This window comes from Ovis aries, chromosome 7 (genome assembly GCF_016772045.2).
Source record: "Ovis aries strain OAR_USU_Benz2616 breed Rambouillet chromosome 7, ARS-UI_Ramb_v3.0, whole genome shotgun sequence".
Classification (NCBI taxonomy): Eukaryota; Metazoa; Chordata; class Mammalia; order Artiodactyla; family Bovidae; genus Ovis; species Ovis aries.
This window is the reverse complement of record NC_056060.1, coordinates 50423931-50443576: the sequence shown is the minus strand read 5'-3', so window position 1 is coordinate 50443576 and position 19646 is coordinate 50423931. Positions and strand designations below refer to the sequence as shown.

The 19646-nt window shown below is 40.5% G+C and overlaps 1 protein-coding gene across 1 annotated transcript in view; it reads right to left on the bottom strand.

The window, feature by feature from the left end:
* Positions 1-19646, bottom strand: part of ALDH1A2 (aldehyde dehydrogenase 1 family member A2) — a 119219-nt gene that overhangs the window by 16376 nt on the left and 83197 nt on the right. The window lies entirely within an intron of this gene.

The following is a 19646-nucleotide window of genomic DNA, read 5'->3' as shown; positions in this document are numbered from 1 at the left end:
GGTGCTGGAAAAGACTCTTGACAGTCCCTTGGACAGCAAGGAACTCAAACCAGTAAAACCGAAGGAAATCAACCCTGAATATCATTGGAAGGGCTGATGCTGAAGCTGAAGATCCAATACTTTGGCCACCTGATGTGAAGAGCTGACTCACTGTAAAAAACCTTGATGTTGGGCAAGACTGAAGGCAGGAGGAGAAGGGGACAACAGAGGATGAGATGGTGGATGGCATCACCGACTCAATGGACATGAGTATGAGCAAACTATGTGAGATAGTGAAAGACAGGGAAGCCTGGGCGTGGGCACAAAGAGTTGGACATGACTTAGCAACTGAATAACAACAACATCCAAACCTACTTGTCTTGAGGATGCAGTGATCTAAGATCGATGGCCCTCAGAACCCAGGCTGGCACACATTAAGTGCCCATATGAGTTACTCACATCCAGGTGGGAGAGGCCAGCCCCCACCTCGCCCCAGAGGAGAAACGGACAGTCTGTAAGGGGTGGGGCCTTCCAAAGCCGGTCTCCTCTCAGGGTTCCCAACTATGTACACATATCAATTACCTTGGGGAAACACCGAGGAAACTCTCCGTCATGCCACCAATCTCCAATACTGCTCATCAGCTGGATTAAATGCTTTTTATGTTTTTATTGTTACTCTACCTCCTGGCAAGAAAAATTTAGAAAATATACTTCCATTCTGAGGAAATCTAACCTTGGTTTTAAAATAGGTAAAATTAAGAGTCTCTCAGATGCAGAACACTATTGCTCATCGAAGGTGTAAGAAACACTAACATCTGATCCTAAGGATCAATGCGCAGACTAGTCCATGGCCAGACTGCCTTTACCCACTTGCCGTGTGCCTCTCTCTTCTACTTCCCAGGAATATGGGCTAACAAAGCCCTCATTCTCAAGCAAATGTGCTCTTTCTCTTGCATGAGGGAAGTATGGATACACAAAAGAAAGGAGAATTTGGGCCTCTATGCAGGTCAGAGAGCAGCAGGTGGGTGAGATCAGGACTGAAGCCTGAGAGCCCAGTAGAGGCAAACCCACACGAGGGCGATAGGGCTTGGCTCTCTCTGCCCCGAGGAATCCATATTAACTGATGGGGATTCACTACAAAGTCCAGGAAGATAAAGAGAGATGCACTTTCTCAGAGAAGATAATCACTATCACTAGAAGTCAAAAACATTATTATTAATTATATTAAAAAACTAGCATTTACTAAGTGGGTTTATATGAGACATTTGCATGTATTCATTCATTTAGGCCTCTCAAAACCCCTAAAGGTAGGTATTATCTCATTTTTAAGAACAGTAAACTCAAGTTAGAAATCAATGGCTGTTACCAGGTTACCTGGATGGTTACTGCAGAGCCTGTTGCGCTCTGTGCAGGCTGACTTCAGGGTCCTAGTGTGGACCACTTCCTCTCCTTCCCTTAACCTCCTCCCAGCACTGTCTTCCTTTACATATTTGCTGAGCATCTAACACATGGCACATACCACCAAAACCTTGTCCTTGAACTTAGAGGAGAGGAAGAATATAACTTTTTACAGACACAAATAATGATCACAGTTCATCAGCTACAAAACTTATATTCTGCCTTCAGACGGACTTTTGAAAACCAAGCCAAAGGAAGCAGAAACCACAGCTTTTACACACAGGAAGATGCTGAATAAATGTTTGGTATTGGTGAAGAGAGTGCCAGCCTGCTGGCATGACATTTCTGTTAGCTCTGTTCTCTGACATTCATCAAAGTGCTCCATGGCTTGGTATCTGTTGCACTAAGAATGCTGTCCAATGATTAGTATTTTCATGGCTACAGTAACTATACAAAAATCTTGCTCAGTCAATGGTCATCAGAGAAGAATACCTAAGAAAAATTTTTCCTGTGTCAATGCTTTGCCAACCTTTCCTTGGAAACCAAATTTGTACTAAACACTGCAAGGCAAATCTCAGATGAATAACATTTTTTCTTTTCATCTTTGGAAGAAGGTCATATTGCAGCCCAGCCTCAAGAAAGAACTGGATGTGTTACCTACGCTACAGGAGAAGCACAGCCATCTAGAGTGGCCTCGTGACAGAATACTCTGAAAAATGCCAGTTTCTCATCAATCCCCTTCATTCAACATGTACTCCCGGTTCTCCTTCTATGCGTCGAGCACAATGCTAGGTACTGCTCCTTATCCACAAGGGACTCACAGCCAAGAGGATTCCCATGTAAACTAACAAGTGCTCAATAAGTACAAAAAAATCTGGGCCTGACTTAATATTAGAGCTGAACAGTGGAATTATGGTTGTGTAGCATTTTGTTATAATCCAGGGTCAGAGTCCTTTGAACCTCGCCCAGAGAAGTGGGCTAGGATGAAACCATCATTAATTACAGGATTGGGTATCATAAGCCTTCCCATTTTACTCTCAGTTTCCAGGTCAGACTGTCTCTGGAGAATACATTACTACTCAGGAATTCTGCCCACAAATGGAATGAAATTAAGTGACCCTGAAGGTAGGCACTTCTCACTACACTCAGCGGGAAAGAGACAACAGGAAGAATAGATGTGACTCCAAAGCAGGGAATTCTTAGCAGGAAAGAGTAATGTTTAAAAATGAAGAGTTCACGTGAGAACTGACTTACAAAAAAATATGATACGTCCTGTGCAAAGCAACCTAAAATATTACTTGTCCGAATCCCATACAAAGGTTTCTGAAGTTAAAATCTCTGGAGTAGGAAAGTCCAGGAAGAAGTGAAGTATAGACATCAAATGAAGTACAGACCTGGGATTAAGTAGCTCATGTTAGAAAAGTTCCGTGGGGATATTTATGTGCCACGCCAGTCATCTTTATACACAAACAGAAGGGAGGAACATATGATGAGCTAAATGAGGCTGCCAGGATGGACAGGCCTTCTGAGTAGTTCCAAGTCGAGGCAATGGGGTGGACTTCATAAACCTAAACCCTATTCTGATAAATAGCCAATCTGTGAGATAAAACAGAGAAACAGTTTGAGAAACTAAATCTTGTATGTGAATACGGATTAAATAGAATAAAGGCACAGAGACCAGATTTTGACCAAATTTATCATTATCTTTTTTTTTCAAATAAGATTTTCCAATATACTTACTATATACCCTGTCCTATTTTCTGACAACCTAGCTAATTATAACCATGACCAGGCTAACAGACTACAATTTGGCCCACAGGAGTGAGAAGACCTATTTACTACAAGCTCTGGCTTGGTTTCTAACTAACCTTTGATTTGGGAAGGTCACTTCACCTCCTTGGGCCTCAGCTTCTTCATCTGATGAATAAAGGCACCTGCCAAGCAGTTAACCTGGCCCTTAGTGCCCCAGTACCGGGCCTCCCCAATGGCTCAGCAGTAAAGAATCTGCCAGAAATGCAGGAGACCCAGGTTCGATCCCTGGGTTGGGAAGATCACCTGCAGGACGGCATGGCAACCTGGGAAAATCCCATGGACAGAGGAGCCTGGTGGGTTATAGTCCATGGGGTCCCAAAGAGTTGGACACGACTGAGCAACTGAACACATACACATACACAGACCCAGTAAGCTGGAAGAGTTAAAAAAGACTCAGGGCCCCTGTTCATTCTGAGGGTCTTATCTGCAGTTCTCCTAGATTGTTCTTGTCTTTGAGCAGAACTCAACTTTCATAGAGGCATCACAGCTGCACTGAATGGGAAATAAGCCTGATCTTTTTCAGTTTCCCACAAAGAGTTCATTATGAAAGAGTAAGTGATCTTGTTTCTATCATGTGGCGTCTTAACTTGGCGCTCCCTGCAGAGTCTCTCAGCTGTATCTGTGTCCCCTGAACAGGCAAGGGCGGGGACCTGAGGCTCGCCCACACATAATGGAACTGGGCTAACTCTCAGCAGGAATGTTGGCACAAGTCAACTCTGACTCCCATCCTCATTTCGAACAGTCTTCAAGATTGATATCAGGAGTATCCCTGGAAGAGCCACAGTGCACCAGAACCATGCTCATGGCAATGCAGTAGGGCAGGAAATGCAATTTGGAGCTTTGCGTGGAAAACAATTTGTTATACAGGACAAAAAAGACCATGAGAGGCTTCCTGTGCCCTCTTTATTTAAGTCTGTTGCTTCCTGAACAGATCTAAAGTCTGGTAAAATTTTCCTTTTTATTCATTAGTTAATCATCTGTATTTCTAGGATGGGTTTCTTTTCAGAGATACTTCTTTTTCTTGATTAGTTAAGTATACATGATGGAGTGGATTCCTTTTAGAGATATGCCACCTTTTTTAAGAAATGGAAAAATCTCTACTAGAGACATCAATAAACAGGTTGAAGACGAATGATTTTTACAATATATTTCATTTATTAAACCCCAAACAAACTGACTCTCTGGTTCTTCCACCTCTCCTTTCTTGATGTTCAGTGTGCTCTAGGTTCTGTCAGGATAGAAACAGAAATGCCCCAAATATGTGTGTACTGTAGTGTTAGTTGCTAAGTTGTGTCTGACTCTTTTGCGACCCCATGGACCGTAACCCACGAGGCTCCTCTGTCCATGGGCTTCTCCAGGCAGGAATACTGGGGTGGGTTGCCATGCCCTCGTCTAAGGGATCTTCCCAACCCAGGGACTGAACCCATGTGTCTTATGTCTCCTGCACTGGCAGGTGGGTTCTTTACCACTAGCGCCACCAATATGTGTCATTGGACATCTCTTGTCTCTTGGAAATATCCAGAAACAACAATTGATTTGCAGACCAAATCAATCTGTTTGGATCTGCATCAGAAAGTAACAGGACCAAGGCATTACAGAAGCTCCTTTAATTTAAGAAATAAAAGCAATTTCAAAACTTTGTGAAATTCAGACTGTAAAGACCAGTGCAGCCACTGCTCGTGCCCCCAGCCCCTCTCCTCCACCACCATTCTCACCACACACTTATCACTCCAGCACACGGACCACTTGCCCTTCCTGGGATGTGGCTGTGTGCCTCTATCAGCTCCCTTCTGTTTGAAATGCCTTTCCTCTCCTCGCTTACTCATTTTTCCAGCCCTACCTTTGCTACGTCCTCTGAGAAGCCAGCTTTCTGGATCTGCCCTCACCACAGGGTTTGGTTTTCCCACTTTTCTGATCCCACATAACTCTCATACTCTTCTTGTTTAACTGTTGCCTTCCCTACCAGACTGACAGTAAGCAGAGGGACTCCTGTGCGTGTGCACATGCACGCACGCGTGAACACAGACATTTTCAACAACATCTGACGAGTCAACGGGCCAGACATTACAGCTGCTCTTCAAGTCTCTGGAAATTGGAGAATATGAAGTCTTTAAGGAAACGGAAGTGAGAGATTGGCAGACAGGATGCCTGTGTGCAAGGCCCTGCTTTGCCACCACTGCTAGCACCGTCCTTATCTTTGGCTGAAACTTCCACATCTTCAATGAAGGGAATGGCTTCGTGGTTCTAACACTGAATGCACATCTATTTTCCTGCAGCTCTTAAACACTTTTTCTTTGTCTGGGCTCTACCTCCAGAGATTCTGATCATGGTGTCTGCAGTGGAGCCTACAGGCATGGGTATTTTTAATGTGCTGCTAGGGTTAAAAACCATGGGATTAAAGAATCTTTAAGGGCACCTCTCTCATACTGTCTCTAATCTTCCCCTGTTGGTTCTATTTTTCAGTTGTTGAACATTCTCATTTATTGAGCACCTATTCTGAACTGCTTGTTCTTATAAACATTATTTAATCCTCATGGTGATCCTGTGAGGCAAGAATTATTACCTTATTTTAGGTTTGAAAGAAGAAAACATGACTCAGGTCAAGCAATCCTGAGTTGCTGACAGGCACCCACCGAGCGGCAGGGCCAGTACGGCTGCTCTGCTCCACATGTTCTCCTGGGATTAGATACTGCTGCTCTGAGCAGAACCCTGATGACTAAACACACTCTCCACAACTAACAGGTATTCTACAGTGACTGCCTTGAACATTCAGCCTCCTTCTGTTACATAAGACTTTCCTTTTGTATTTCAAATAAATTTTTAAAATTAAGACTTTGATTTTGGGGAGGTCTCCTTTGATAGGAAGAAGCCTAGAATCCTCAAGTCAAAAGTACCACATGTCCCACGAACCAGGTGATCTAAAGGGATGGGCTTCCTAGGATCGGTTCATCCTTAGCCTGAGCTCTCGGAGCAAGAGACCTACTGCAGAATGAATCACGGCATCGCAGGGTGGCAGGCAGAGGCTACAGCAGACTCTTTCTTTCTCTTCAGTAATCAAATTTTTCTTCAAGTGTTAAACAAGAAAGGTAATAACTTAAAATTTGTACATCCAAAGGTTTTGACATAACAAACTGGTCTTTTTGATTCAAACGCTGGATAGTTTACTAATGGACTTATACAACCTTAGAAAGCCCCTTATAAGCTGTTTTTAAAAAATAACTAAAACTCTGGCAGGCCACTTCCTCCCACCTACAAAGAGGGGTGAGGTTACCCAGAGGGGAGAGCTGACCCGATTCATTACTCAAGCAGCAGAGAGGGTGTCCGTACCATGTACGATGACATTCATCTCACTTAGGAAATGAAAGGAGAACCCCGGCTGCGTAAATTAGAATCAGTGATAATACAGCTGTTAGCTACAAACATTTGTTTGGCACGAATCAATCTGGACTCTCCTGTAGTTTGCTTTGATGGTCTCTCTGTTATCTTGTTGACTAATGATGAAATCATGGTTTGTTAACCTAACTGAATAAAGAAAACATCATACTAAGCAAAATGCAAACTGTTTTCCTATACTTCACTGAGGTTGTTTATTGCCTCTGTGTTTATAAGAGCCCTTTCATAGTCACATATTAAATATTTACATTCATTGCTTAAGTATTTAGCTGCATAAAAGAAATTAATCCTATCTTTGAGTAACTTGTTTTCTTTTTAAAGGCTTTTTTCTAAAGTAAAATGGAAAGCAGCCACCTCAAATAAGCTTCTTATTGCTGGCTGTTCCAGACGTTTTGTGATACTAGGATAATCGTTAGTGGAGCCACATTCAAATCCATATTTAAGTGACATGTGCCCTCTGGAAGAATCTATACAATTTCTCAAGCAGCCTACAAAATTAAGAGAGGATAGGTAAATAAAGAAGTAAAAAACTACAAGCTGTAAGGGGTCTGGGATTACATGATTATTAGACTTGGCACCATTGATATAATTATAAAGTGAAAGTGAAAGTGAAGTCGCTCAGTCGTGTCCAACTGTTTGCGACCCCGTGGACTGCAGCCCACCAGGCTCCTCTGTCTATGGAATTCTCCGGGCAAGAATACTGGAGTGGGTTGCCATTTCCTTCTCCAGGGGAATCCTCCCAACCCAGGGATCAAACCCAGGTCTCCTGCATTGCAGGCTGATGCTTTAACCTCTGAGCCACCATATTCTAGTCAAATACTCTGGTCTTCTACTGGGCTTCCCTTGGTGGCTCACTGGTAAAGAACCCGCCTACCAATGCAAGAGATGTGGGTTCAATCCCTGGGTTGGGAAGATCCCCTAGTCCAGTATTCTTGCCTGGGAAAGCCCATGGACAGAGGAGCCTGGTGGGCTACAGTCCATGAGATCACAAAAGAGTGAGGCATGACTTAGCGAGTAAACAACTTGGTCTTCTGTTACCCATCAGTTGTATCATCCCAGAGAAGAAACTGGGAGATACTCCAGACGCACAGGGTTGGTTTCCCTCCTAGTGAACACAAACCCCTCCAGAGAAGTATCAATAGACACCACCAGAAAACTTTGGGGAAACTAGTTAATGCACACTGCTATACGCTATCTCACTGCATGAATGTTCCTAGCAGCAAAATGGTTCATGGGGCCACCTTGCATCTTATTCTCTTCCCCAACTCTCTATTCTCTCTCAGCTCCCCCTTTGGACATCTGCACTGATGAAGATAACATATTTCATTTTTAATGTTCTTCCTGTGAAGATAAAGTTTCTTGCATTATATAAAACAACAGTGAGACAGCACTGTACCCCTATTAGAAAGGCTAAAATTATAAAGACTGATTGTACCAAGTGCTAGCGAGGATGTGAAGGAGCTAGAAGTCTTATACATTGCTGGTAAGATGATGCACCCACCTTGAAAAAAAATTTAGCAGTTTCTGAACCTAATATGATTCAGCCATTCCATTGCTAGACATCTGCCCAAGAGAAAACAAAAGAATCAACCAATCTACACACACACACACACACACACACACACACACACACACACACACATATGAACTGGCACAGAAAATGTTCATAGGAGCCTTTATCTGTAGTAGTTCCCAAATGAAAACAACCTAAATGTCCTAAATGTCCAACAGGCAAACTGCGATGTATCCATAAAATTGAATATTACTCAGTAATAAAGATGATTTTTGATATATATATGCAAAAATGTGCATGGATCTCAAAATAATTGTGTTGATCACAAGTGGATAACAGAGTATATACTGTATGCTTTTATTCATATACAATTCTAGAAAATGCAAATGACCTATAGTGGCAAAAAGCAGATCAGTGCCTGGGAATGGGAATGGAGGGAAGGGGAGAGAAGGGAGAGAGGTTACAAAGGGGTAGTAGGAAATGTCTGAGGGTGATGGATGTGTGCACCATGTGAGCTGTGGTGATAGGTTCACAGGTGGATACATACGTCAAAACTACCAAACTGTACACTTTATATATGTGAAATCCATTGCACATCAATTATACCTCAATAAAGCTGTTAATAAAGATATATTAAGCAGTAAAAATGTTATTTTATTACAGTAATTATGCCATACATCTTTTCATTGTCCTCTGTGAACTGTTGGTAGGGAAATGATATTGAATACACATGACTATTTCAAATGTGATTTAGTGGTGTTAATTAAAGTCAAGTGTATTAGAATGAATTAATTAAATTTTAAAATAATTAAAGCCCAAAAGGGAAAAAGAACAAGTGAAGAGGAAAAAATATATAAACTTAAAGGAAAGCAAAAGGTGGTGAAAATAAAGAACAAATTAAAGGCTAATAAAAGAAATTACCAAAAGTAAAAGGGTGACAATTTTTGAGATTATGAATCTAAATAAAAATAAAGCATCATACTCATTATATAAGTTGACCAGCTCTCATTTAACTGCACAGATGACAGAACAGAATCATTGAGCTAGGAACTCATTGAGTAGATGATGGAAGGGTGGTCATTTCTGTTAGAAAAAAAGGCATGTGTATGGTTACAGTTGAACTGTGAAAGGCAAATCACATGTGAAGATTTGCAAGCAGTCTGGGGAGGCTAGAGAACATGGGAAGGTGCAGGGTTCAGGTCACGAATCAACCTGTTATCTGAAGCAGATTAAATATCCAGGTAGATGTGTCCACTCCAGAGCTATAAATAGAAGTCTGGAGCTCAAAAGAGAGGTTCGTAACTATAAGTGACTGATTTCAGGGAAATATTCCACATGAAATACTGCACCGACTGACTTGATTACTTTCACACTGGTAAATAAAAAACTTAATGAACCAATCAGGTTGCTATGGTAGAAAATCTTTTATACTGATGATCTTACAGGGAAGGAAGAGAGTTGGAGTGGGAAATGGTGGTGAATTTCCATGTTCAGAAACCAACAATTATGACTGAAATAAACCTTGGACCTTCCATTAGGAATATTGATTTTCTGCAGATAAGGGCTAAATCAACAAAAACTCCTCAAGAAGAAAATCTGACCAGCTAAGCCTATAGGGTAAAGTTTTCTATGAACCCATCAGTTGATTTCTCTGGGCTCCTGTGAGCAACATAAAATTCCTCTTTCATCCAATAAGTGATTGCAGTCTCTCCCATGTCAGGCACTGGTAAAAATTCCCTTAATTCACATCTTACAAATGAGGGAATTCTGGGGTTCACCTGGCATACAGAGCACTGAACTGACTCTTGGTAAAATCTCCTGAATTCTTCCTGAACTTAATCCTCCCCATCTTCTCTAGTTCTCCTGTGCCCTGGGCATGTTTCCCCAGAGGATTTTGTAAGGTTAGTACAGCTCCAATGCCACCACACAGCATCATTTCACCCCAGGATCATTATGGGCACCTCTTTGTAGGCTGCTTCAAAATATGTGCAAACTAGTGATTCTTGAACGTTAATAAACATAAGAATCACTAGGAAAGCTTATTAAAATAAGAATTCCTGGACCCACTTGAAAGTTTCTAATTTAGAAGGTCTCAGGTGGTGCTCAAGAATCTGAATTTAAACAAATCACTCCTCTCTCCCCCAGAGCTCACCTCCCCATTACTATAGGGAAGGTAGTGATACTACTGAAAACAATCGTAACTACACGACAGGGAACAAGAGTGGTAATTACATTATAGTTTGCTACAAAGACATTTCTCCCTACACCAGAACCTAATTCTGGCATACTGTGGCTGTAGGGTTGGCCCCTGATCTAGACCATAGTAAAACTGTGAGTTCCTTACTAGGTACCAAGTGTCCTCTGACAACACTACTCTCTAAATGGAATACGCTATTCCATTTAAAAAGATAAAAGAATAATTCATAATCAGTTTATTTAAGCAAGCACCTAGGCGCCCTTCCAAAAAGTGAACTAGAACAGCAAAACAAACAAAATAAACATTTATTAGAAGACAAAAATATTTGTAAAATATTTATAAAAGCCATAAAACAAACAAAAGGAAAGTAAAATTTCCAGAGGAAAGCAGATATTAGTTTTGACAGACATTATCTGCAAATAGATTCAACTAGAATCAATCAGATTTAATTAGTATTCACTGACTTCTCACCATATGCCAACAACAGGACTGGAACTTTCAAATACACTAGTGCCATTAATCCACAAATAAAGACGTAAGGAGTTCTTCCTAACTGTCTCAACAGATGAAGAGATGAGAGATGAGAAAGATCAAATAATGTGGTAAAGAGAGCCAGGATTTGATCCAAGCTTGGCTGAATACAGCCCCCTTCTCTATTACACATTTTCCCAAGACTACATTGTTATATAAATTTCATTTAAAAATAAATATAAAACAATAACAGCTAATATTTATCGACACCTTACTAAGAGCCAGACCCTGTGTTAAAAACTTTAGATATACTGGCTTACTTCAACCTCAAAATCGAAGAATTAGGTACAATCATCCTTTATCTACACACATGCATCTGAGCATGGGGAAGATTAAATATTAACATGTACTGTGAACAAACGCACACCACCATTAGAGACGCTTAAATTATGTCTGATACAAGTTTTCTAATATAGATCTGATATGTAATCTTGATTGCTTTTAGTATGATTTGAAGGCTGTGTTTGGCATATCTTACTGAAAAAAAAAATCTTCCTCTAGTTTTTTAAGAGGTGGAATGATGCAGCATTCTTTCCAGTTTTCATTTCAGCAAAGCCATGAAAAGTACTTTATTTTTTTAAGAGACTCTAAATAAAGGAGTGAAATAAATACACTCAAGGTGAACTACATTAAAGCTCTAAACTCCCTAAATTAATGTAAAATTCTGTGAGGAGGTCTTCTTTGATCATGAGATCGATCAGACAGATTATTAACCTATCAGCTCAGTTACTACCTTTGCTTATTCAGCATAAAACACTGGATAGTTCTGTAGATGGAAATTAACTTCGCCTGAATTTAGGTGAGAGTAATATAATCTGAGAATCAGAAAGATGATTTAGGGGAAATGGGTATAGAAGGAAACCTAATATTTTACTTAAGTTTTGCACGCTTTTGCGTTCCTTAAATATAAAAATTATTCCACAAGAACACTGGAAAATGTGTTCAGCAGTCACTGAACATCTGGTGTCCAGCACTGTCTCACTCTCCCAAGTGTTTGAGGCACAAGGAAATCAGACACACACTAACTCCTTGAGGCACAAGGAAATCAGACACACACTAACTCCTCAACAAGTCCTATCTGTCATGATTTAGATTCACAGGGCTATTTTTCCCCATCTCTATTAGGCTTCTCACTTTAGAAGAGATTTTAATTCCAGAACATTCCATATCCATTAGTAGTCCTTTCCCATTCTCCCCTCTTTTCTACGTCTGGAAGCTACTAACCTACTTTCTGTGTACAGATCTGCCTATTATTGACACTTTATAGAAATAGCATCACACAATATGTAGCCTTTTGTGATTGGCTTCTTTCATTTAGCATGTTGGTAAGAATCACCCATGGCAAAGCATACACTGGTATTTCCTTCTTTTTTGCGACTGAATAATATTCCACTAAGATGGCTGGATGGCATCACTGATTCAATGGACATAAGTTTGAGCAAACTCCAGGAGATAGTGAAGAACAGGGAAGCCTGGCGTGCTGCCTGTTTGCATGGGGTTGCAAAGAGTCAGACTTGACTGAGCAATTGAAGAACAACAACAATATTCCATTGTATGGATATGGACACATCCATGTTTTGCTCATCAACTCACCATCTAATGGATATTCTGATTGTTTCCACTTTTGGCAATTAGGAATAATATTTTTGTATGCTTCTATGTGGTGTTAGATTTTGTCAAATGCTTTTTTCTCTCTACATAGATGATTGTATGGTTTTGTCCTCTGTTCTATCAATATGGAATATTACACTGACTGATTTTTTTGGATACTAAACTGACCTTCCATTGCTGGGATAAATCCTATTTGGTCATACTATATAATCCTTTAAGTTGCTGATTTCTGCTTGATAGTATTTCATTGAGGATTCTTGGGTCTATATTCATAGAGAGCACTGGTGTATAATTTTTATATGATTTTTTTTCTGAGACATCTTCTCCACTCTGGCCTCAAGTTTTAAACTGAGAATTATTTTCAATGGCTTGATTTGCAGAACATTGCCTTCTAGTTCATCTGCCTCCCAACGTTTCTCCCTGAGCCCTCTCTCAATCCCTATTCTCTTCACTAAGACTTCCTGTACTCTTCAGCCTCTAGTTGTTGAAATACTACTTCTTCCCAATTTACTCTACTTACAAGACTAGTATCAAATCTCTCTTTCTCTTGAAGCCTTGACAGACCATCCAACCTACAGAACTCCCTCATTTTTTTAGGATGCTAGTAACATATTACAAACTAACATGTGCTTGTTGCTTAAAACTTATAAAAACTCACTGTGCATTTAATTCTCACAACTCTGAAAAATGTATGCTTACTATTAAGCAAATTTTGTACAGAATTAAGTGGTTCATAATTATACAGCTACAAAGTAAAAGATATTAAACCCTAAGCTATCAGTGGTATTTTGAAGAAAGAAAGCGTTCATCACCTTCTAGTTCTGGGATTAAGCTTTTATTTCTCAAATTTAATCTTTCCTCCTTTGTATACCTAACAAATACTTGTAATGTTTGCTGACTACACATCAGATGCTACTTGGGGTAGTGAGAATAATGACTGAACGACAGACTTCAGTGAAAAATAACACAGCACCCGCAAATCTATGTATATGACCAGAAACTGTAATCTTCAATGATTAAAGCTTAAAAAATCAATACTAAACTAATAATCAAATTATCTCACCCCAGAAGATTAGAAATTAGTCATTTATAGGATTATAATCCTTTAAGAATATCCTACAGCAAAGAAACCAAGGACTTCTAAATCTGAACATCACGAGAGTTGTATTCTTATGACTTTAGTTATATAAACAGAAGTATATAAATTTGTAACCTCATTGAGTATAATATATCTCATTTGAGACAATGGTAAACTGTGAAAATTTGCCTGAAACCTACCTGCTACTGCTGCTGCTAAGTCGCTTCAGTCGTGTCCGACTCTGTGCGACCCCACAGACAGTGGCCCACCAGGCTCCCCCGTCCCTGGGATTCTCCAGGCAAGAACACTGGAGTGGGTTGCCATTTCCTTCTCCAATGCATGAAAGTGAAAAGCTAAAGTGAAGTCGCTCAGTCATGTCCGACTAGTAGCGACCCCATGGACTGCAGCCTACCAGGCTCCTCTGTCCATGGGATTTTCCAGGCAAGAGTGCTGGAGTGGGGTGCCATTGCCTTCTCCGTGAAACCTACCTAACCAAAGGCAATTTAGAATATCCATGGCGATTATGGGAAACTTTTGAAATCCTTGAATTTAAATAGCTCTAAAATTTTAAACACATATTTCAATTGGTAGTTTGAAGTTTCCGTTGTCAGGAGCCTAAAACTGCCTTTCTGCAAAGTAAGATTTTAAAATTAAGATGCAAAGATAAAATAGGAGAAGTGGCCAATATGGTGGAGTGGGAAGATATTGAACTCACCCTCCTCCCCCAGGCACACCAAAATTACAACTATTTAAAGAGTAATTATTGATAAGAATGACTGGAAGACTAGCAGAAAAGATCTTCTGTAACTACATATACAAAGAAGGAACCACAAGGAGATGGAGTAGAGAGGCTGAGATGCAATATAATCAAGACCCATGCTCCTAGACAGGTGACCTGCAAGCGGGAGAATAAGAACAATTGTGGAGATGCTCCCCCAAGGAGCCGAGGTCTGAGCTCCGCACCACGCTTCCCAGCCTGGGGACTCTGTACCAGGAAGAAAAGCCCCCAAAACATTTAGCTTTGAAAGCCAGTGGGGCTTGCTTTCAGGAGACCCAAAGAGCTGAGGAATATTCCATTCTTAAGGGCACACACAGAACATGTTCTGAGACCCAAGGCAGGAACAGTAATTTGAAAGAAGCCTGGGTCATACCCACCAGCTGATCTTAGAGAGTCTATCAAAGAGGAAGGGGGCCACTGGGGCGCCCTCAAAATGAGGTGGTAAAGGAATAGGCTCCAAATGCAAGAACAAGATAAAGTACCAGAAGAACTAAGTGAACTGGAGATAAGCAATCTACCCCATAAAGTCTTCAAGGTAATAATCATAAATGTGCTCAAAGAACTTGAGAGAAGAACAAATGAACACAACGAGAATTTTAACGAAGAGTTAGAAAATATAAGAACCAAACAGGGCTAAAGAATACAATAACTGAAATAGAAAATACACTGGAAGGCATCAACAGTAGACTGTATGATCCAGAAGAACATACAAGTGAACTAGCAGACAGAGTAGGGGAAATCATCCAAGCTAACAAAAAAAATAATGTTTTTAAAATGAGGGCAGTTTAACAGACCTCTGTGACAATATTAGCTGTGCTAATATTCACATTATAGGGGTCCCAGAAGAAGAAAGAGGGTAAGGGGCAGAGAATACATTTGAAGACATAAGGGCTGAAAACTTGCCTAATTAGGGAAAGGAAATGCAATGTCCCATATAGGGTTAACCCAAAGAGGAATATACCAAAGCATATTGTAATTAAAATGACAAAAATTGAAGTTAAAGAGAGAGTATTAAAAATAGCAAAGGAAAAGCAACCAGTTATATACAAGGGAACTCCCATAAGACTATGAGCTGACTTTTTAGCACAAACTCTGCAGGTCATAAGGGAGTAGCATGATACATTTAAAATGATGAAAGGAAGAAAAGCTACAATCAAAAATACCCAGCAAGACTATCATTCATAGTTGAAGGGAAAATCAAGAGTTTTACAGATAGTAAAAACTAAAAGAGTTCAGCAGCACAAAATAGTTTTTACAAGAAATGTTAAAGGGACTTCTCTAAGCAGAAAAGACCACAGTTAGAAATATGAAAATTATAAAAGGAGGAATCTCATTGGGAAAGGCAAATACATGATAAAGATAGTAACTCAACCACCTATAAAGCTAGTAGGAAAGTTAAAAGACCAAAGTAGTTAACTACATCCAAAATAAGTAATTAAAGGATACAGAAAACAAAGATAATCAACCTGGTTTCTCTGATGTACATCTTCCTGGTGAAGGCCAGGCCCAGTATTGGATGAAAACTGCTAACAGGGAGAATCCTGAAAGCTGTCTAGAATTAAAGCTGGAAATGAGCCCACTACGTTATTACATCATCAGACTCAGGCAACTGCTATACAGCTTCATCAAGCAATTTCTGGACTTTTCCAGAGCCTGTTGACTGGGACATAATTCAAGCTTGCACACAAAAATCTGCTGAACCTGCTCATGACAATTATAATCAACTTCAGATTGTTAAGGAAAATTGTGGTCTTCCTTCAAATGTTGATCCCGCCTGAGGAGCTTTTGATTTTGTGTTTATCAGTGGGCTGAACTGGGACCTTTCCCTTCTAGTAAAAAGGACCAGGATGGGATGGGTAACCCATGGGATGTCCAGTTCAGATGCAGTTAATCTGGTATACCAGCTCTCTCACACTTTAGAGGAGTCATCATCTAAAAGGAAGATCAACAAAATTCTTAATCTTCAACTCAAGCAAATGAAGACCCCTTAAAACAAAACAAAACACACACACAAAAAACCCCTCCTAGTTGTTACCTTTGCAAAACAGCCAGGACATTGGAAAAGAGACTGTCACAAATTCAAACTTCTGGCATCTTCAGGTCTCTTAACTAGTTTTTCCATTGTCCTCCTAATCCTCAAGGAAGTGGCTCTGAGGAACTACAGGGGGCTCCTCCCAACCCTCCCTCTTACTCATCTTAGAGAAATGTTTCTCCAGACTGGGGCTGAATCTCTTCCAGCCCTAACATTAGAGCCACATCTTGGTGCTCGACTCCACTACTATAAAGCAGTGCTGTTTCAGAGTACTGAGACAGTTCAAACAGTGAGGCTCTCTAGTGAACTTCATGAGTTTGTTTCTCTGAATCTATTTCCTTTGGTTTAGACCCTTTGAGAGATAAATACTCTTTTCTTCTTAGTTCCTCCATCCATATCCATTTTCACCTGAGATTTCTTAGGGAAGTATAATTCCAGAATTCCTCCAAGAAAAAGGGGAAAATTAATTACTTTTCCCTTCTTTAGTTAAAAAATCACCACAGCCCTTTCGGTGAACGCTACCAAAAAAAACTGTTATGGGATCCCCTTTAACCACCTTTGTACCTCATGTAGGAAAAGCTCACCTAATTCTCATCATAGTCAACATTTCTCAGACACCTGCCTCACCTCCTATGAAGTCTTCATGCTCTTCACAGAACTGCTCTTCACAGAACTCTTTCACAGAGTAAAGGTAACCCTGCTGCTCTTCTCCCCTCTGCCACTGATGAAGTCCCTCATGACTGCGTAACACTGACAGGTCTCTGCTTGACTCCTTGAGATGATATGCAGGAAAGTGCTTTAGGAAACACTGACTTCTCATGGTTCTCTGATGGTTTCTTTTTAAAAAGTGACAATGACAAATACTGTGCTGGGCATGATATTACAACTCCTTTTAATACTGTTGGCAGCAGCATCTTTACTTATGGCTACTTTGGCTAAACAGGCTGAATTATATACTCTTACACAAGCTTGTCCTTCAAAGTGCCACTGATAGTAGACATGCTTTCAGAGGGGCAGCATGGCTTCCGCACATGTGTGCTTAGTCGCTCAGTCATGTCTGACTCTGTGCCACCCCAGGGACCACAGCCTGCCAGGCTCCTCTGTCCATGGGATTCTCCAGGCAAGAGTACTGGAGTGGGTTGCCATGCCCTCCTCCAGGGGATCTTCCCAGCTTAGGGATCAAACCTGGGTCTCCCACATTGCAGGCAGATTTTTTTACTGTTTGAGTCACCAGGGAAGCCCAAGAATACTGGAGTGGATAGCCTATCCCTTCTCCAGGGGATCTTTCCAACCCAGGAATCGAACCGGGGTCTCCTGCATTGCACGCAGATTCTTTACCAGCTGAGCTACCAAGGAAGCCAAAATTTTAAATGACCCTTATATTCAGGGATTATTGGATGCAATACTTTTTACCTGCTGCTTTTATTAAGATTCCAGGATATTCTAAATGTGACTTTTTGGAAGCTAAAAGAAATCATCTTGTTGACATTTCCAGAAAGAATGCTGCCCTTAAAGAAACCAACAACAACCAAACCTCTGGCATGGTCCAAAGAGATATTTCCCCAAATGGTGACTTAGAAAAAGTATAGAAGCCAAACACTGTTGGCCTCAGAGAAGGGAAAACAAGACTAGAAATTCAACAGTTATTGGTTTGACAAAAAGAGGAAGCTCCGGTTTAGACCAAATAACAACTCAGTCCTAGTGGAGATTCTAAAATTCTCACTCCTAACCACTGTACATACATTAAACCATTGGTCTACTGACAAAATGATAGCATTCATGAATCAACATTGGTGAGGCAACACTAAGGCTCCAAGAATTTATCACTTAACCCACTTGTCTGAAATATATACCCCAAATAAGCCTGTCTGCACTGCTCCTGGACATTTCAAACTGCTTAATGACCATCTGAGGTCTGGAAAAGGATTTCATACAACTTCCTCCATCTCATGAATATAAATATGTTTTAGTTCTGGTCTGAAGCCACCTCCTGCAAACAGGCTACTGCCTCTTCTGTGACTAAAGTCCCTTTGAAAAATATTATCACTACCTGGACAACTCTTGAACTTCATAGTGATCAAGGAACTCATCTTACTAGTCAGGTAAGACAACTGTGCACTTTTTGGCCAGTTTCATGACACTTTGACCATCCTAATCACTGTCAACCTTCTAGTTTAGTCAAATGCACTAATGATATTGTTAAGATTCAAACAGGAAATCTGTAGAGTCCCTAAAAAACCTTGGCCAAAAGCATCACCAAGAGGTCCTTCTAGATCTTAGATCGGTATCTTCTGGAACTCATAAACTCTCACACTTTGAAATAGTCATTGAATGTCCAGTGCACTTGGCTCCTGCCTCTTGACTCACTGGTAAGAAAGATCCTGCAATATTACAAAGGCCAAATTGCTTCTATTAAAAACAATCATGTTTTGGTACAGCAATCTTTTCACAGTGTGCTCTTGGGAGACAAAGATGTTGAGCATCACACCTTATGCTCTGTGGAGATTTTATCTACTGGAAAAAACTTCCAGAAAGACTTTCTTCAACCTTGCTGGAAAGATCCCTCTATCTAGTAATGCTAACCAACCCATGTGTCACTGAACTCCAGGGAACAGACTTCGGATTTATGTGATACAGTAAAAGAAAGCACCAAACTCTGGGTGGGCCTGCACATCATTGGGGACCTGAAAGTAAAGATTCCCTGGAATTGAAGCAGACAATATTTGATGAGATAGCCTTTCCAAGATAATCTGGACCAGGTCTGTTGGAAACTTGCCTGCCAGACCTTTAATGATGACATGATACTTCAGAAGATCTCCGATGTCTATAATCTTGATAACACAAGGGCTTTACATAAAAACCGCCTAAGAGTTCTCCCTCCTATCCTTCTTTGTTACTAGAATGTGACCTCAATAGGTTTTCAATCTGCATGCTTTCCCTCTGATGTGAGAAACTACACCAAAGGTCTTTCCTGGCACTGAGAGATAAAATGCTGCTGAAACCAGAAAACTGGACTTCTTACCAGCAATGCTTTCAGAGAAAGGTCTTGATCAAAAGGAGAAAAGATAAAAAACGTAATAAACAGAAACCTCAATTAAAATAGACTTGGAAGATCAGAAAAGGGAGCTCTACCACTTATGACAGTAGCAAAGCCCAACAGAAAAAAGAAAAACTTCTTACCTGGCAAGAGTTCATGCAATGAGAAGAGACTGTCACAAGTCAGGCAACAAAAAGCAACTCTACTTCAAACTCCCAATTTCTCCAGTGGATTCTGTTTACTACAGCTCTCCAATTTCCTTTTCTCTTCTTTAAAAGAGTACCCTC